General features: G+C 34.4%; 1 pseudogene; it reads right to left on the bottom strand.

Annotated features, from left to right (window-relative positions):
* Positions 1–13,624: 13,624 nt before the first annotated feature.
* LOC140819841 (probable inactive receptor-like protein kinase At3g56050) lies at positions 13,625–18,431 on the bottom strand (annotated as a pseudogene).
* Between the last annotated feature and the right edge of the window lie 746 nt (positions 18,432–19,177).

Below are 19,177 nucleotides of genomic sequence, written 5' to 3'. Positions count from 1 at the left end.
CATTTAGATATCCAGCATCTCTACCTTGTTTTAGCGATGTGAGATTTTATCTAAGGGACTTCACACCCCCTTCTGAGACTCTGCGTCTCTTCCCTGAGGTTTGTCCTACCATCTCAAACTCACATGGACTCATTCTGATACCAAACGTCATAGTCCAGCCCACTTGTGATATTGTTCGCTTTGGCCTGAGACCTCACGGCTTTAAAACACGTCACAAGGGGTTGCTACACGCTCATTTAAATATCCAGCATCTATCCCGTGGTTTAGCGATGATGGATTTTGTCTAAGGGCTTTCACCCTCCTCCTTTAGGACTCAGCGTCCTTGCTGAGGTTTGCCCCACCATCCCAAATGTTAGAGTAGATGCCCTACAAGTCAACTGTTGACTAGGGATTTTATTGACTCAAGTGTAATAAACAATCTTTATTATAATATAATTCACCATTTCATGGTTTGTTATTTCTTTATCTGTATACCCATGTTATCAAACATAGATAAAGACCTTGATTATACTTTAATACAAATGAATCGTAATTCGATGTTGAAACTCATTTGTAAACACTGTATAATCTAAATTCGTTCCTAGTCGATTCAGCCGCCTAAAACATGGATAAAGGTCGCTTGAGCTCGAGACTAGCATCTGTGATGTTGTGTACTGCGTTTCTTAGTAAGGGCATAGAGATGTCCAAACATGCAGATGGATAGTCATATGATGATTATACCGAACAACCCTCCCTCGGACTTTCCAAGTGGTTATCATTCATCGAGAGGATAAGTCCGTGGTTATGATTGTACAACATTAGTCCTTACGACCCGGGACAACACTGAGGCTCTATATGCTAGGGTTGTGCTTTGACTCGTTTACCGGCTCCAGGAGAGTCATCAGGTGGCGAGGTTGGGTACAATTGCGACACATATAGGAGCCAGTGCATTGTAGTCGGGGATTCACCGCTCACCTACGGGTGTGGATATCCTATGTGATCTAATAAAATAATAGTGCATGGAATCTCTGGCCAGAGTACGAGATGTACATTGGAGAAGGAGTTCTCAAATAGTACACGCGATGCCACTATTATAGTTATCACATAGTTATCGAATTATTATGCAACCCTCGATGAACCAATGGTTGCAGATTCGATCAGGATATATGAGATGAAGGGACCGTACTGTACGCTAATCATAATCGACTGGTTCTTGCAGGCACTATCAGTGATACCTAGGGGATCATGGGGCGATGCTACTAGACGCTCTTACCATGATCCGATGGGTGCAATCAGAAATGAGTTCTGACATACTTGATCAAGGTGTTGATGAAAAGAATGAGGCTAACTAGGGTAGGCCCGAATAAGAATAAATGCTATTGTGAATCACAAAGACTTGTGAACCCACGGCTAGCTGTATCCCTGAACCATTGAGGGTCACACAAGTACTGGATCGTATGTTCCCGTTGAGAGAATAAATTCAAGAAGTTGAATTTATATTAAATAGTAAATTCAAGGAGTTGAATTTATGATAATTAAATTTTGAGAGAATAAATTCAAGTAGTTGAATTTATAAAATTTGAGAATTTAATTTATTAAACTCAAATGTTGGGTTTATTAAATATTAAATTTTGGAGGTGATAAAAATTCAAGGAGTTGAATTTATAATTTAAATAATAAATTCAAGTGTTGAATTTATAATGTATTTAATTTATTAAGCTCAAAAGTTGAGTTTATTAATTAATTAAAAATTGGTGGGTAGTATGTTTAATGGGCTTGTAGGAGTACAAGTCCAACATAATAAATAATTAAAGTTTTGATGGGCTTTGATTAAATTAATTAAACTAGTTGGACTAGCCCAATTAATTAAATCAAGCCCATTAATGTTAATTATGTAATTAAGTTATTATTTTATTATAAATAATATATATACAAAGCAAAACCTAGCCCACCCCACAACAAGACCTTACGTAAGCCTTCACTCAAGAATTGAAAATCGGCCAACCCTTTTCAAGAGAGAAAAAAAAAATATTGAGCCGTCTCTCAAAATAATCTTCTCCTACGCAAAATCTCTTTCCCATTCTCTAGTGCAATTTGAAAGAGGAACATACTATCTAGTCGTGGACTTGATAGAAGGATTTCTTTGAAGAAAGTTCGTAGGGAATCATCAAGAGCCAGATCTGTAATACCGGATCGGTTGGTGTCCAAGTGAATTAAATTCACAAAGGTATAATTTCTGACATCCTATGTATGTTTTGTTTTGTTAAATCATACGAGCGCCTAAAGCAAAATTATTTTGTTTTTCAAAATAAAATAAAATTTTTAAATTTTCTGCTGCGTTTGGGCGCGTAGAAAACCAGATCCAACACCAAAATCACGCGGAGTCGCTCTGATACCAAATATCATGGAACAGCTCACTTGTGATATTATCCGCTTTGGCATGAGGCCTCACAACTTTAAAATACGTCACAAGGGTCTGCAACACGCTCATTTAAATGGTCAGTATCTCTCCCGTGATTTAGCAATGTGAGATTTCCCCTAAGGGCCTTCACCTCTATCGGAAATATGCTGAGAATTTAAATGAGCGTGTAGCAGCCCATTGTGACGTATTTTAAAGTCGTGAGGCCTCGGGCCAAAGCGGACAATATCACAAGTGTACTAGGTGGTAACATTTGGTATCAGAGCGACTTTGTGTGGGTTTGGGATGGTTGGGCAAACCTCAGCGAGGACGCTGAGTCTCGAAAAAGGGGGGGAGGGGGGAAGGCCCTTAGGCAGAATCCCACATCGCTAAAACACGGGAAAGATGCTGAGAATTTAAATGAGCGTGTAACAACCTTTTGTGAGGCGTTTTAAAGCCGTGAGATCTCGGGCCAAAGCAGACAATATCACGAGTGGGCTGGGCCGTGACAGTTTATTCTGTATGTACACACATTGACAAGTTGTATGATATCGATATGAATTATTAGTAGAGATATATCGATCTTACCAAACCAGCTAGCAAGGATTACACTGCAAATTTGATAAAAATAAACTCAAGTTATCATTGGCGTCGTTAATACATTCTTACAACTTTTCTCCATTGTGGGCTGGAGCTGTAAACAAGAAATGTTGTGTGGCTACGAACTTGAGCTTCAGTAAATCAGCCAGCAAGTTTATCAAGTGAAAAATAAGTGTTGTTGCAAGTGATAATCTCATTGTTTTCCATCTTTCTCATATATATACATGTACGTCGATGTGCTTTAAATGAGTGTTGTCCCTTTACCAAGTTTTTCCTATATTGAGACGCAATTTACAAAATGATAATATTTACATTAATATTTTACTTGTATTTTCGTGTTTGACTCCAACAATTGATTCATTTTTTCTCATCCATTTACTAGTAATTAATTTTATGGCTCTAATAATATGTGGTTTATATTAGTAATAAGGTGTAGCGTTTGTTTCGTTATTTGTTTTTGGTGCTACAAAATATGGCTCTAGTGTTTTTTAATAAAACTACGTATCCTTGTTTAGTAGTATATATTTGTTCTTTTCCCAATGTGAGTAATTGAGAATTAATAGAAAATTTCAAATTTGTGTAGTTTTTTTTTTATGGCGATACGTAGCTTAGGTAACAAGTTTTCACAAGTATTTATCTTACCACTATGAGAAAAATTGAAAATTTAATAGAAAACATCAAATTTTAGTCAGCTTTCTATATTATTTGAAAATTGCGAGCACAAACTTCCATTTTAGAAAATCGAGCTTAAAAGGTATATTAATAATTTGAGACACTTTACTTTGGCAATATAAAAATTGCTTTGGTATGAAAACGTGTTCGTGATAAATTTATGCTCTTATCTTGTTGTAAGTTATCTTTGAACTATAGCTTGGTGCTGTTGAAATTGATTGAGAGATAGTGGTGAAGTTTTCGCTACCATCCATGACAACTATGAAAGTCCTTTGTGGGTATACACCTCGTAATGCCGAGATTATGGATAACACAATACAAACGTAACTCATAATTGATTGTTTCTCCATTCTTCTTTTATTGCTTTTCCTGTAAAAATTGTATCGTTAATAAGAACAAAATCTTGGATGTTAATTCTATGTTAATGTATAATTATTTTAGAATCAAAGATCTTTTTTTTTGGCAGGATATACTAAAAGAATCATGTTGTTTGGAGTTGACATCAGACAGGGTGTACTAGAAGGAGATTGACCTCTACGTTATTTCCTCTCTGTTAGATCTCTATGTAATTTAGAAAAAAAATGTAAAATGCATATACATACATATATAATATGTCAGAGCAATTCAGTCTAAAGCATAGTCACTTGTGAATCAGGTATAACTGGTTAGTGATTATTTTTTTGTAAGCTAGAGTAAGACGTGGGTTTTAAGTTATAAATGTCAGTGTGTGAATGTGCACTTGAGATTTTTCATGCAGCTATATGTTCTTCAAAAAAACAAAAGTTAAATCCATCAGCTGGTTGTACGTACGAATTGATTATATGCTTCACCAATGACATTCCAAATTAGTGATCACCAACGTAATGTTTATTTTGTATTTACACACATTGAATAGTTGAAGGATATCAGTACGAATTGTTAGTAGAGATATATCGATCTTACCGAACCAGATAGCAAGGAGTGTAGTCCAAAGTTGGTAAAAATAAACTCAAATGATCATTTGTGCCGTTAATAAATTCTTACAATTTTTCTACAGTGTGGGCTGGAGCGGTAAATAAGAATTGTTGTGTGGCTAGGACTTTGAGCTTCAGTAATTCAGCCATCAAGTTTATCAAGTGGGAAATAAGTGTTGTTGCAAGTGATAATCTCATTGTTTTTCATCTTTCTCATATATATATATATATATATATATATATATATATATATATATATATATTGTTGCAAGTGATAATCTCATTGTTTTTCATCTTTCTCATATATATATATATATATATATATATATATATATATATATATATATATATATATATACATGTACATCGATGTGCTTTAGCCTTTAAATGAGTGTTGTCCCTTTACCAAGTTTTCCCTATATTGATACGCAAATTACAAAATGATAATATTTACATTAATAGTTTATTTGTATTTTCGTGTTTAACGCCAACAATGGATTCATTTTCTCCTAAGGGCTTTCACCCCTCTTTCGGGACTCAGCGTCCTCGCTGAGGTTTGCCCCACTATCCCAAAACCATGCGGAGCCGCTCTGATACCAAATTTCCTGGTGAGCCCAGCTCACTTGTGATATTGTCTGCTTTGGCCTGAGGTCTCATGACTTTAAAATGCGTGACAAGAGGCTGCTACATTCTCATTTAAGTGGTCAGTATCTCTTATGTGGTTTAGAGATGTTGGATTTCCCCTAAGGCCTTCACCGCCTCGGGCCAAAGCGGACAATATCACAAGTGGACTAGGTCGTAACATTTGGTATCAGAGCGACTTCGTGTGGGTTTAGGATGGTGGGACAAACCTCAGCGAGGACGCTGAGTCCCGAAGAGGGGGGAAGTGGGGAAGGCCCTTAGGCAGAATCCCAAATCGCTAAACCACATGAAAGATGCTGGGAATTTAAATGAGCGTGTAACAACCCTTTGTGACGCGTTTTAAAGACGTGAGATCTCGGGCCAAAGTAGACAATATCACAAGTGGGCTGGGCCATGACAGTTTATTCTGTATGTACACACATTGACAAGTTGTATGATATCGATACGAATTATTAGTAGAGATATATCGATCTTACCAAACCAACTACCAATGATTATACTGCAAATTTGATAAAAATAAACTCAAGTTATCATTGGTGTCGTTAATACATTCTTACAACTTTTTCTCCAGTGTGGGCTGGAGCTGTAAACAAGAAATGTTGTGCGGCTACGAACTTGAGCTTCAGTAAATCAGCCAGCAAGTTTATGAAGTGAAAAATATGTGTTGTTGCAAGTGATAATCTCATTGTTTTCCATATTTCTCAAATATATACATGTACGTCGATGTGCTTTAAATGAGTGTTGTCCCTTTAACAAGTTTTCCCTATATTGAGACGCAGTTTACAAAATGATAATATTTAGATTAATATTTTACTTGTATTTTCGTGTTTGACGCCAACAATTGATTCATTTTTCTCATCCATTTACTAGTAATTAATTTGATGGCTCTAATAATATGTGGTTTATATTAGCAACAAGGTGTAGCGTTTGTTTCGTTGTTTGTTTTTTGTGCTACCAAATATGGCTCTATTGTTTTTTAATAAAACTACATATCTTTGTTTACTAGTATATATTTGTTATTTTATCAATGTGAGAAATGGAGAATTAATAGAAAATTTCAAATTTGCGTAGTTTTTTTTATGGCAATACGTAGCTTAGGTAACAATTTTTCATAAGTATTTATTTTATCACTATGAGAAAAAATGAAAATTTAATAGAAAACATAAAATTTTAGTTAGCTTTCTATATTATTTCAAAATTGGGAGCACAATTTCCATTTTATAAAATCGAGCTTAAAAAGTATATTAATAATTTGAGACTACTTTGGCAATATGAAAATTGCTTTGGTATGAAAACGTGTTCGTGATAAATTCATGCTCTTATCTTGTTGTAAGTTATCTTTGAACTGTAGCTTGGTGCTGCTGAAATTGATTAAGAGATAGTGGTGAAGTTTCCACTACCATCCATGACAACTATGAAAGTCCTTTGTGGGTGGGTATACACCTCGTAATGCCGAGATTATGGATAACACAATACAAACGTAACTCATAATTGATTGTTTATCCATGCTTCTTTTACTGCTTTTTATGCTCAAAACTTGTATCGTTAATAAGAACAAAATATTGGATGTTAATTCTATGTTAATGTATAATTATTTTAGAATCAAAGATCTTTTTTGTCGGCAGGATATACTAAAAAAATCATGTTGTTCGGAGTTGACAGCAGACAGTGTGTACTGGAAAGAGATTGACCTCTAACGTTCTTTCTTTTCTATTAGATCTCTATGTAACTTAGAAAAAAAATGTAAAATGCATATACATACATAATATGTCAGAGCAATTCAGTTTAAAGCATAGTCACTTGTGAATCAGGTATAACTGGTTAGTGGTTATTTTTTGAAAGCTAGAGTAAGACGTGAGTTTTAAGTTATAAATGTCAGTGTGTGAATGTGCACTTCAGATTTTTCATGCAGCTATATGTTCTTCAAAAAAACAAAAGTTAAATCCAGCAGCTGGTTGTACGTACAAATTGATTATATGCTTCACCAATGACATTCCAAATTAGTGATCAACAATGTAATACTTATTTTGTATTTACACACATTGACAAGTTGAAGGATATCGATACGAATTGTTATTAGAGATATATTGATCTTACCAAACCAGGTAGCAAGAAGTATACTGCAAAGTTTTTAAAAATAAACTCAAGTGATCATTTGCGCCGTTAATAAATTCTTACAACTTTTCTGCAGTGTGGGCTGGAGCTGTAAGCAAGAATTGTTGTGTGGCTACGAGTTTGAGCTTCAGTAATTCAGCCATCAAGTTTATCAAGTGGGAAATAAGTGTTGTTGCAAGTGATAATCTCATTGTTTTTCATCTTTCTCATATATATAAATGTATGTCGATGAGCTTTAAATGAGTGTTGTCCTTTTAACAAGTTTTCCTTATATTGAGACGCTATTTACAAAATGATAATATTTAAATTAATAGTTTACTTGTATTTTCGTGTTTAATGCCAACAATGGATTCATTTTTGCCTAGGGCTTTCAGCCCCCTATCGAGACTCAGCGTCCTCGCTGAGGTTTGTCCCACCATCCCAAAATCATGCGGAGTCACTCTGATACCAAATGTCATGGTGAGCCCAGCTCACTTGTGATTTTGTCCGCTTTGACCTGAGGTCTCACGACTTTAAAATGCGTCACAAGAGGCTGATACACGCTCATTTAAATGGTCAGTATCTCTCATGTGGTTTAGAGATGTTGGATTTCCCCCAAGGCCTTCACCCCCCTCGGGCCACAGCGGACAATATCACAAATGGACTAGGTCGTAACATTTGGTATCAGAGCGACTTCGTGTGGGTTTGGAATGGTGGGCAAAACTCAGCGAGAACGCTGAGTCCCATAAAGGGGGGGGGGAGGGGGGAAGGCCTTTAAGCAGAATCCCACATCGCTAAACCACGAGAAAGATGCTGGGAATTTAAATGAGCGTGTAACAACCCTTTGTGACGCGTTTTAAAACCGTGAGATCTCGGGCCAAAGTAGACAATATCACAAGCGGGCTGGGACATGACAGTTTATTCTGTATGCACACACATTGACAAGTTTTATGATATCGATACGAATTATTAGTAGAGATATATCGATCTTACCAAACCAGCTACCAAGGATTATACTGCAAATTTGATAAAAATAAACTCAAGTTATCATTGGTGTCGTTAATACATTCTTACAACTTTTTCTCCAGTGTGGGCTGGAGCTGTAAACAAGAAATGTTGTGCGGCTACGAACTTGAGCTTCAGTAATTCAGTAAGCAAGTTTATCAAGTGAAAAATACGTGTTGTTGCAAATGATAATCTCATTGTTTTCCATCTTTCTCAAATATATACATGTACGTCGATGTGCTTTAAATGAGTGTTTTCCCTTTAACAAGTTTTCCCTATATTGAGACACAGTTTACAAAATGATAATATTTACATTAATATTTTACTTGTATTTTCGTGTTTGACGCCAACAATTGATTCATTTTTCTCATCCATTTACTAGTAATTAATTTTATGACTCTAATAATATGTGGGTTAGTAATAAGGTGTAGCGTTTGTTTCGTTGTTTGTTTGGTGCTACCAAATATGGCTCTAGTGTTTTTTAATAAAACTACATATCCTTGTTTAGTAGTATATATTTGTTCTTTTCCCAATGTGAGAAATGGAGAATTAATAGAAAATTTCAAATTTGTGTAGTTTTTTTTATGGCAATACGTAGCTTAGGTAACAAGTTTTCACAAGTATTTATCTTACCACTATGAGAAAAAATGAAAATTTAATAGAAAACATCAAATTTTAGTTAGCTTTCTATATTATTTGAAAATTTCGAGCACAAACTTCCATTTTGGAAAATCGAGCTTAAAAGGTATATTAATAATTTGAGACATTTTACTTTGGCAATATGAAAATTGCTTTGGTATGAAAACGTGTTCGTGATAAATTCATGCTATTTATCTTGTTGTAAGTTATCTTTGAACTGTATCTTGGTGCTGCTGAAATTGAGTGGGAGATAGTGGTGAAGTTTTCACTACCATCCATGACAACTATGAAAGTCCTTTGTGGGTATACACCTCGTAATGCCGAAATTATGGATAACACAATACAAACGTAACTCATAATTGATTGTTTATCCATGCTTCTTTTACTGCTTTTCATGCTCAAAACTTGTATCGTTAATAAGAACAAAATATTGGATGTTAATTCTATGTTAATGTATAATTATTTTAGAATCAAAGAGCTGTTTTGTTGGCAGGATATACTAAAAGAATCATGTGGTTCGGACAGCAGATATGGTGTATTGGAAGGAGATTCACCTCTAACGTTCTTTCCTCTCTGTTAGATCTCCATGTAACTTAGAAAAAAAAAATGTAAAATGCATATACATACATACACAATATGTCAGAGCTATTCAGTTTAAAGCATAGTCACTTGTGAATCGGGTATAACTGGTTAGTGGTTATTTTTTGAAAGCTAGAGTAAAACGTGAGTTTTAAGTTATAAATGTCAGTGTGTGAATGTGCACTTCAGATTTTTCATGCAGCTATATGTTCTTCAAAAAAACAAAAGTTAAATCAATCAGCTGGTTGTACGTACAAATTGATTATATGCTTCACCAATGACATTTCAAATTAGTGATCACCAACGTAATGTTTATTTTGTATTTACACACATTGACAAGTTGAAGGATATCGATACGAATTGTTAGTAGAGATATATTGATCTTACCAAACCAGGTAGCAAGAAGTATACTGCAAAGTTTTTAAAAATAAACTCAAGTGATCATTTGCGCCGTTAATAAATTCTTACAACTTTTCTGCAGTGTGGGCTGGAGCTGTAAGCAAGAATTGTTGTGTGGCTACGAGTTTGAGCTTCAGTAATTCAGCCATCAAGTTTATCAAGTGGGAAATAAGTGTTGTTGCAAGTGATAATCTCATTGTTTTTCATCTTTCTCATATATATAAATGTATGTCGATGAGCTTTAAATGAGTGTTGTCCTTTTAACAAGTTTTCCTTATATTGAGACGCTATTTACAAAATGATAATATTTAAATTAATAGTTTACTTGTATTTTCGTGTTTAATGCCAACAATGGATTCATTTTTGCCTAGGGCTTTCAGCCCCCTATCGAGACTCAGCGTCCTCGCTGAGGTTTGTCCCACCATCCCAAAATCATGCGGAGTCACTCTGATACCAAATGTCATGGTGAGCCCAGCTCACTTGTGATTTTGTCCGCTTTGACCTGAGGTCTCACGACTTTAAAATGCGTCACAAGAGGCTGATACACGCTCATTTAAATGGTCAGTATCTCTCATGTGGTTTAGAGATGTTGGATTTCCCCCAAGGCCTTCACCCCCCTCGGGCCACAGCGGACAATATCACAAATGGACTAGGTCGTAACATTTGGTATCAGAGCGACTTCGTGTGGGTTTGGAATGGTGGGCAAAACTCAGCGAGAACGCTGAGTCCCATAAAGGGGGGGGGGAGGGGGGAAGGCCTTTAAGCAGAATCCCACATCGCTAAACCACGAGAAAGATGCTGGGAATTTAAATGAGCGTGTAACAACCCTTTGTGACGCGTTTTAAAACCGTGAGATCTCGGGCCAAAGTAGACAATATCACAAGCGGGCTGGGACATGACAGTTTATTCTGTATGCACACACATTGACAAGTTTTATGATATCGATACGAATTATTAGTAGAGATATATCGATCTTACCAAACCAGCTACCAAGGATTATACTGCAAATTTGATAAAAATAAACTCAAGTTATCATTGGTGTCGTTAATACATTCTTACAACTTTTTCTCCAGTGTGGGCTGGAGCTGTAAACAAGAAATGTTGTGCGGCTACGAACTTGAGCTTCAGTAATTCAGTAAGCAAGTTTATCAAGTGAAAAATACGTGTTGTTGCAAATGATAATCTCATTGTTTTCCATCTTTCTCAAATATATACATGTACGTCGATGTGCTTTAAATGAGTGTTTTCCCTTTAACAAGTTTTCCCTATATTGAGACACAGTTTACAAAATGATAATATTTACATTAATATTTTACTTGTATTTTCGTGTTTGACGCCAACAATTGATTCATTTTTCTCATCCATTTACTAGTAATTAATTTTATGACTCTAATAATATGTGGGTTAGTAATAAGGTGTAGCGTTTGTTTCGTTGTTTGTTTGGTGCTACCAAATATGGCTCTAGTGTTTTTTAATAAAACTACATATCCTTGTTTAGTAGTATATATTTGTTCTTTTCCCAATGTGAGAAATGGAGAATTAATAGAAAATTTCAAATTTGTGTAGTTTTTTTTTATAGCAATACGTAGCCTACGTAACAAGTTTTCACAAGTATTTGTTATCCTACCACTATGAGAAAAAATGAAAATTTAATAGAAAACATCAAATTTTAATTAGCTTTCTATAAAATTTGTATAGTCAATTTTTTTTTTTGGTCAGAGGTGCATCCAAATAAAATTTTATTTTATAAATTTATTTATCAAAGAAAGATATTAAAACTTTGGTTCTTTATTTTGCTAGCGATATGGACATAACACGACATGATTACGAGGATAAATATGTTAATAAATATATCTCCAAATTATCATGATTAACACATTTTATTACATTACCTCATATCTTTTCAAATATTCGTGCATTTGTCATCTTAAGTATGTACTTAGAATTTTTCTTTGGGGTTAAATTGCTAAGATTTTTTATGAAATTTTATTTTAAATATGGGGTTTTATTCAAAATAGTACATTTAAAGGAAAAACTAGTTTAATTAATATGAAAAAATTCAATGTGAGTTTACAGATAAATTATTTCTTCTTCTTTTTTTAATACAAAAATGACTAAATTCGATAGTATGATAAGATAATATTCGATAGCGTAACATTTTATTCATAGCACCATTTTTACCTGCTTAAGTTTCTATTTTGATAAGCATAGGCCAGTTAAAGTAGAAAGTGAAGAAATAAGTATATATTATTTGAAAATTGAGAGCAAAAATTTATATTTTAGAAAATCGAGCTTAAAAGGTATATTAATAACTTGAGACTTTATTTTGGCAATATGAAAATGGCTTTGATATGCATATAATGTTATTTTCTCCCCTCTTTTTTTCTTTCTTTTTTTACCATTATATCAAATAGTCATTTTCCTTCCATTGATCTTTTCCCCACATAATTCCTTCTCATGCTCTATAATTTAAAATTTCCGGGCTTTAATTCTTGATTTTTTTTATTGAAAAAACATACTTGCTATACTATTTTCTCTATATAGGCCTATTTTTTTTTTCTTACCATACAGGAAAAGATTTCACCTAAATATCAAACTATTAATTACTCAATGATGGAGTCAAGACTCGGAGAATACAGAGTGTAAGTTTTCAAAGTTTCAAGTTTACAACTAAGTATCGGGTTCAAGACTCAGTTGTAGCAACTCATTGTTACTATGTAAAAAATAATAATTAGGTATGATGACGAAAAAATATGTTTCATATATATCCACATTTTATGCATAACCAACTAGGCAACATGCTACTTTACGTTTATAATAAATACTTATTTTCAAATGAATATTGTAAAGAACTAAATTCATCCGAATTTTATTTTTAAAAAATGATCGCTAACATTTTTAGTTTGCCATTGGCCTTTTGAAATAAATATATTTTAATTATTCAAAGGCCCAAGAAGAGTAATCGAAGATACAAGACGTCACCACAATATTAGTCCGTTATGTGGAATATGTTGGGCTGTCTCTCTATGGGCCTCGTAAGGTCCACTGATAAGAAAACACTGAAATTTTTCGAAGATTACACATATTTAACAGATATTTTATTCTTGCTCGGTTGCCCCTCAGACGAGTAAATAAGGGTTGATTTCATCTTACATGTAAGGATAGTTCTCTCATGATAGCATAAGGGCTCAAATTTAGCCACATACATGGGGTCCACTAATTTTTTTTAAATCACATATGTGCGTAAATCTTGTCCATCCAAACCATGTGAGGGCACTGCCTCCACATGTAGTATCAAACATACCTTAAAGAAGCACTCAAAACTTTGGTCGAATCTAACTTGTTACCTTCTTTAATTCTCATTTGTGGTAGTGATTTCTTAGAGATACCAAAATATGTTATTTGAATCTCGTCCTGTGAACTTAATGATAGGAGAATTTGATCAAAATGATTCATTTAGAATCACTTGCTTTGAGTGGGTTTAATCTACTCTCCTCTTTTAAGGACGCCTCACATCTGATTTCAAAGGAGTGGTGCTTCCTTTCGCAGTACTTCGTAGTACTTTTAATTGTTCGCCATGCCAATGGATTTCTAAAAACTTGTGAGGTATATGGCTAAAAGACCAATGTTGGATGTCATATTTTAACATAAGAATAAAAGAATGATTATAATATCCCCTGTGCAATATGTTATGTACAACTATACATTTCAAGAAACACAAGTGAAAAAAGGCATCTCACTTTCTATTTGAACTTCAAGTATCTATCTAGCTAGCTAGCCTCAGCTCACAAAATCTCGAGTTCTGCCCACCAAAGAGGTGATGATTTCGGGATTGCTCCTTCAGGGTTCAATCCCTGTTATTTCTCTCAATCTCACACAAACTTCATTCATAACGGGTCTCTGTCTCGAATCAGGATCAACACACGATCTTATCAAACCATCAATAAGTTGAAGCTGATCTTCACGACATGTTTTCAGAGTAGGATCAATAGTTTCTCTCAAATACTGTACTCCTCTCAGATAATCTGAAGCCCAGTCTTGGAGTGAATCACTACTACCTACAGCGTACGGGAGTTTACCAGTAATAATCTCAAATAGCACAACTCCAAAACTATAAACATTACTTGAAATATTTGGTTCAGTTTCAGCTGCAGCCTTTTCGTCCAAGAAAACAAAATCTGCTAATTTTGCTGCATAATCTTCAGTGAGATATATAGAAGAGGAAGTTAAGTTTTTGTGGGCTAGTGATGGTGTCAATGAATGCATGTGTTCGAGACAGTATGCAACGCCCATCGCTATTCTTAATCGTGCTTCCCAGTCCAAGTGTTCAGCTTCTCTTACTGTAGAATTCACAAGAGTTGGACGAACTTATGAAATGATTGATAAGAATAGAATCACCATATCAACACTGAATACACCAAATTTAAATTTATATACCAAGAAAAAATCAAGAGATCTATATACTCACTGTGGATATGCTCAAAGAGGGTTCCATTGGGAGCATACTCGAAAATCATCATCCTAGTGAAAGGCTCCTCTTCCTCACAATATCCAAGTAAGCTAACAAAATTCTTGTGACTTACTTTTGATAATGTGTCGATCTGAGACAAATGACAAGCCAAATTGAGTTTCAAAACAAAAAGAAAAAAAAGAATTACCATGAGCGGCATGAAAAATGACCACGTGTTCCAGCTATCAATGATCAAAATATGGAATCCCAAATCAAGAACAACATTATATAAAAGGTACCTTCTTTCTAAACTGAGCTTCCAAACTATTCGACCACTCTTTTGCAGATCCCGTTGCAATAGATGCGACGGCTATCTCAACTCCGCTAGACAAGGTACCCTTATACAGCGTGTGGACTGAAGAAGAGCTAATCACATTGCTAAAATCTTCACAAGCAACCTCAAGTTCAGATCTCTTAAGTTTCGGGACCCCTGAAGTACCAAATATACAAAATCTATTAATTAAGAATAATATGATCAATAATAGTTCTAATGATAATTTTTAAAAGTTGATTAACTCTCATGACTACAAATTGTCGTTCAAGGGCCTTATACATGTGCATTTTTATAAAAAAAAGGCTAGCAAAACATTAAATATTTTACGTAACAACATTACCAGTTACAAATGCTCTCCTCAATGGTCCACTAAGTCCAGTAGCCCAGGGATTTACGGCAGCAACCTTACCACTCTTGCAATAGAAGAAGCAAACAACTAAAAGTAGGAAAAATACAGGACCTCCAATGGCGGGATACAATATAAGAAGTCGACGACGCCTCTTAGAATTTCCAGTTGATGTGCCAGGACTTTCTGTTTGGTTAGGAAGCGAAGGAGGAGAAACACGTGTGACGGGAGAGAGGGAAGGAGAAGAGGATGGTGCTAATGTAGCTGGAGATGGAGCTGGAGACGGAGATGGAGATGGGGAAGATGAATTTCTTATTGTGGGTATTGGTGGGGGTAGAAATCTCCACCATCGTCTCCGTGCTCTAGGAGTTTCTTGTAACAATTTTCTATTTGGCGCTTCCTTTTTCTCCAGTGAATCCCTGTGAACAAGGCAAGGAAAATTTCAGCTTGAAAAGTGAAAACTTTGAATCTTAATCAGGAGGGACACTGCTATTATATACAAAAAACAATGGAAAGCCTTGTTTGCGTTGTCAAAAAACATTTTCTGCATTTAAAAAACATGTGATTTATTCAGTGTGTCGGGCCAAAATGAGATATCATTGAACTACAAGAATTGGGGTAGACAAACATTATTGCATAGTTACAACATGAGGGCGAACGCGTTAAACAGTACCAATTTAACAATCGGCTGAAATTTATTGGACTGAGACTAAAAGTGTTCATGGCATTACTAATTTTCCTCACTGAATCATTAAATAAATATATGAATGTATAAACTTCAATTCAAATTTATTATCCTAGATTATAATGAGGATGGAAGTTCACACGTGCTGAAGAGTTACCACAAGATTGAATTGCTGCTCCTTGTGGGGCCGGATAACAACTCTTCTTCAACTTGAACTTCAGATAGCTTTTGGAGTTCATAAATTTCAGCATATGTGCTGCTAAGAAACTCGTTATTGTCTAGCAAACTGCATCAAACAGAAAGTAAGCATTAACAAGATCAAGAAAAAAGATAATTTCAACAAGAATATCTAGTTTCATTGCAAACTTACAGGATTGCCAATGAGAAATTATTGCCAAGCTGATATGGAACCTCTCCACTGAAGTTATTGCATCCAAGGTCTAATATCTCTAATTCCTTTAATTTTGCTAACTCTTCGGGGATTACGCCATAAAAAGAATTGTTGCGCAAGATTCTATTAAAAAACCGAAGTAAACAAAAATGCAAGAAAACATATATTTTCAATAAAAACTCAATAAGTTGCATCTTACATGGATTTCAGGTGAACCAAGTTCCCTAAATCAGGAGCTAAGGTACCTCTCAGACAGAGATCTTCCAGGTTCCTAGAGATAAATGATAAAAAAACCATGACATACCTAATATAAAAAAAAAATTGTTTTTAAGTGTGAGGATGTAAACGCTGATAATAATTCAGGTTTTAGTTGATTTGATCGGTGAAGGAAGTTTTTTTTTGCAGTTTACTTCACTGTTCAACTAGATAGGAAGAAAACAATTCAATCCACATCATTGAATCTAACTCATGCTAATACCATAAAAAACATGCAATGCACCCCCATACACATTAACCAATTTAGATAAAAAGTACAATTTGAAATTGAAATGATCATAACCTCAAAAGCATCTAAAAAATTCAACTACAAATTAACTTTTCATTTTGCTTCAAGTGGTAGCTAGTGCCGCATGTGCAAAGAAGTGTGTAACTGTGTTCATGCGATTGATTCAGTAGCACAAATGAGAAAGTGGTAGAGCTTTAGTGTAGCTTTCACTCATATAATAGATTCTTCAATAGGATTACACGATGCTTCCACAATATCGAACGAGAGTCAGAGGGGTCAAGTAGATGGGAGCCTTGTGGTAAACTACAAATTCACTAAAGTCAGGTGGCTAGGCAGCAATTCATTTACATAGAAGTTCGATGTACAAAAAAATCTCAGCAAACCATTAAGTACTAGTATGACCTAAGTTCTGTTTGTTATATCTCCAGCTATAGCCTGTAATCCAAACTTCAAGAGCACAAACATGCCCTTGATCGGTTATTGTATACGTGAACCCCCTAAATCCAATATTTTTCCTTCAATAATTTTTGTGTGCCCAACAATGCCTGATTGTCAATATCTACCAACATCTAGAGGTTATATATGAAAAATCAAAATTCATTTCAGTCATTCAATCATTTTTCCTTCTGTGAAGTTCCTTATTATATACCCAATTTCAAGACAAGATGCTCATGAAATTGCGGGTAAAGAAACATACAGAAACGGTCAAAAGAACAGAAATCCAAAACTAAAAAAAGGAAAATCCTCCCTTCAACATTAGGAAAATTTCATTACTATGAAGTCAAAATCAGAAAACAATAAGCATTTGGAGCAGTAATTTACTTACAAAGCCACAACATATCCTTCTGAGCATCCGACTCCAAACCATGAACATGGACTGTCTATTCCTACTTCATCAATCCAATTTGACAAAGCCCCAAATGGATCACTCATCACGTTCTCTTTAAACCTCAGTAAAGCCACACCTAAAATACACATACAAATTGAGAATAAACAAACTAATTAAAACTAAAAAACAAGCTTCAACTTCTTTAACAACTGAAAACTTGAAAAAAAGAATATTTAAAAATCATAACAAAGATAGATCAAATAACTGAAAAGTTGAAAAAGAAATATTTAAAAATCATAACAAGGATAGATCAAATAAAGCTCGCACCTTCATCATTGAGGGACAAGCAAATTGTTGAGTTCTGCAGACATAGACAGCATATCGCTAATGCCGCCAGGAGACTATTTTTAGATCTCCAAAACTCTTTCATTTCATCAAAAACTAAAACAAACCCACGATTATTTGTCAACAATTATAATAACTAAAAGCTTCTTGAGAAAATCTTCGCCGCAGATTGAATTGACTCGGACAATGCACCCACCAGAATAGAAATCGGATGTATGTTACAGAATTGTCCCCAATAGCAATAACACAAATTCTATTTCTTGAAAAACGCGTAGGACTTGTATATAGCAGAACAGAAACATCAAAGAATGGTTTTCTTTGGCTTAAAAAATTAGCTAAAAAGAAGGCCGGAAAAGGAAAATAAGGTGGTTTAACTAGATCGCATAGTATTTTGTCAGAACGGATTCATATTATACGCTGGAAATTTCCAGGATTCTTCCCAGGTTGCCGTGTTGGAGAATTACTTTTCGAATGCTAAATATTGCACCGCTAAGTCCAAATTAATATTAAAAACAAGCCTGCTGAGGGAAAAACCTGAATCTTGGATGTCTCGCTGAATCAGTCGTGGATACGAATTAAAAAATAAAGATGATGGTGTATGAATGTTATTTATATGGAATTATTAATTTGGTTCTACTTTTTTAAAAACAAGCCTGCTGAGGGATAAACCTTAAACTAGTTTTTTTACCCTTTTTTTTATTTAATTTGATTTATGCATTTTATTTTAATATTTAATACTCTTTATTTTGTGGTTTTAATTATTGATTTTTGTAGATGTACACAAATTATGACTCCACAACATTTTGATCCTTTTTAATATATTATTAGAGATTGCGTGAGAATGTCTTACAGGTCGTATTTTGTGAGACATATTTTTTATTTAGGTCATATATATAAAGTATTACTTTTTTGTTAAGAGTATTACTTTTTTATTGTGAATATCAATATGATTGACTCATCTCACATATAAAGATTCGTAAGACCGTCTCATAAGAGATCTATTCAATAAAAATTACCTAAAAGTCATTGTCTCGACACGCTATCTTAATTTTTTTTTCGACGTTTTAAAATTATTTAAACTGAAGTAGATCTTCCAAATGAATAATTTTTTTTAATAATTTTGTATTAAAAACAAACCTCAATACATAATAATATAAAAAACTTTCAAAATTTTCTCAACCTCGTTTTCTTACAATATTTTTAATGGCAAAAACTCGTGTGAGACGGTCTCACGGGTCGTATTTGTGAGACGAATCTCTTATTTGGGTAATTCATGAAAAATATTACTTGTTATGCTAAGAGTATTACGTTTTATTGTGAATATCGGTATGA

This window comes from Primulina eburnea, chromosome 2 (genome assembly GCF_022965805.1).
Source record: "Primulina eburnea isolate SZY01 chromosome 2, ASM2296580v1, whole genome shotgun sequence".
NCBI lineage: Eukaryota > Viridiplantae > Streptophyta > Magnoliopsida > Lamiales > Gesneriaceae > Primulina > Primulina eburnea.
Note: the sequence above shows the minus strand (reverse complement) of the source record. Positions and strands in the feature narration are given on the sequence as shown.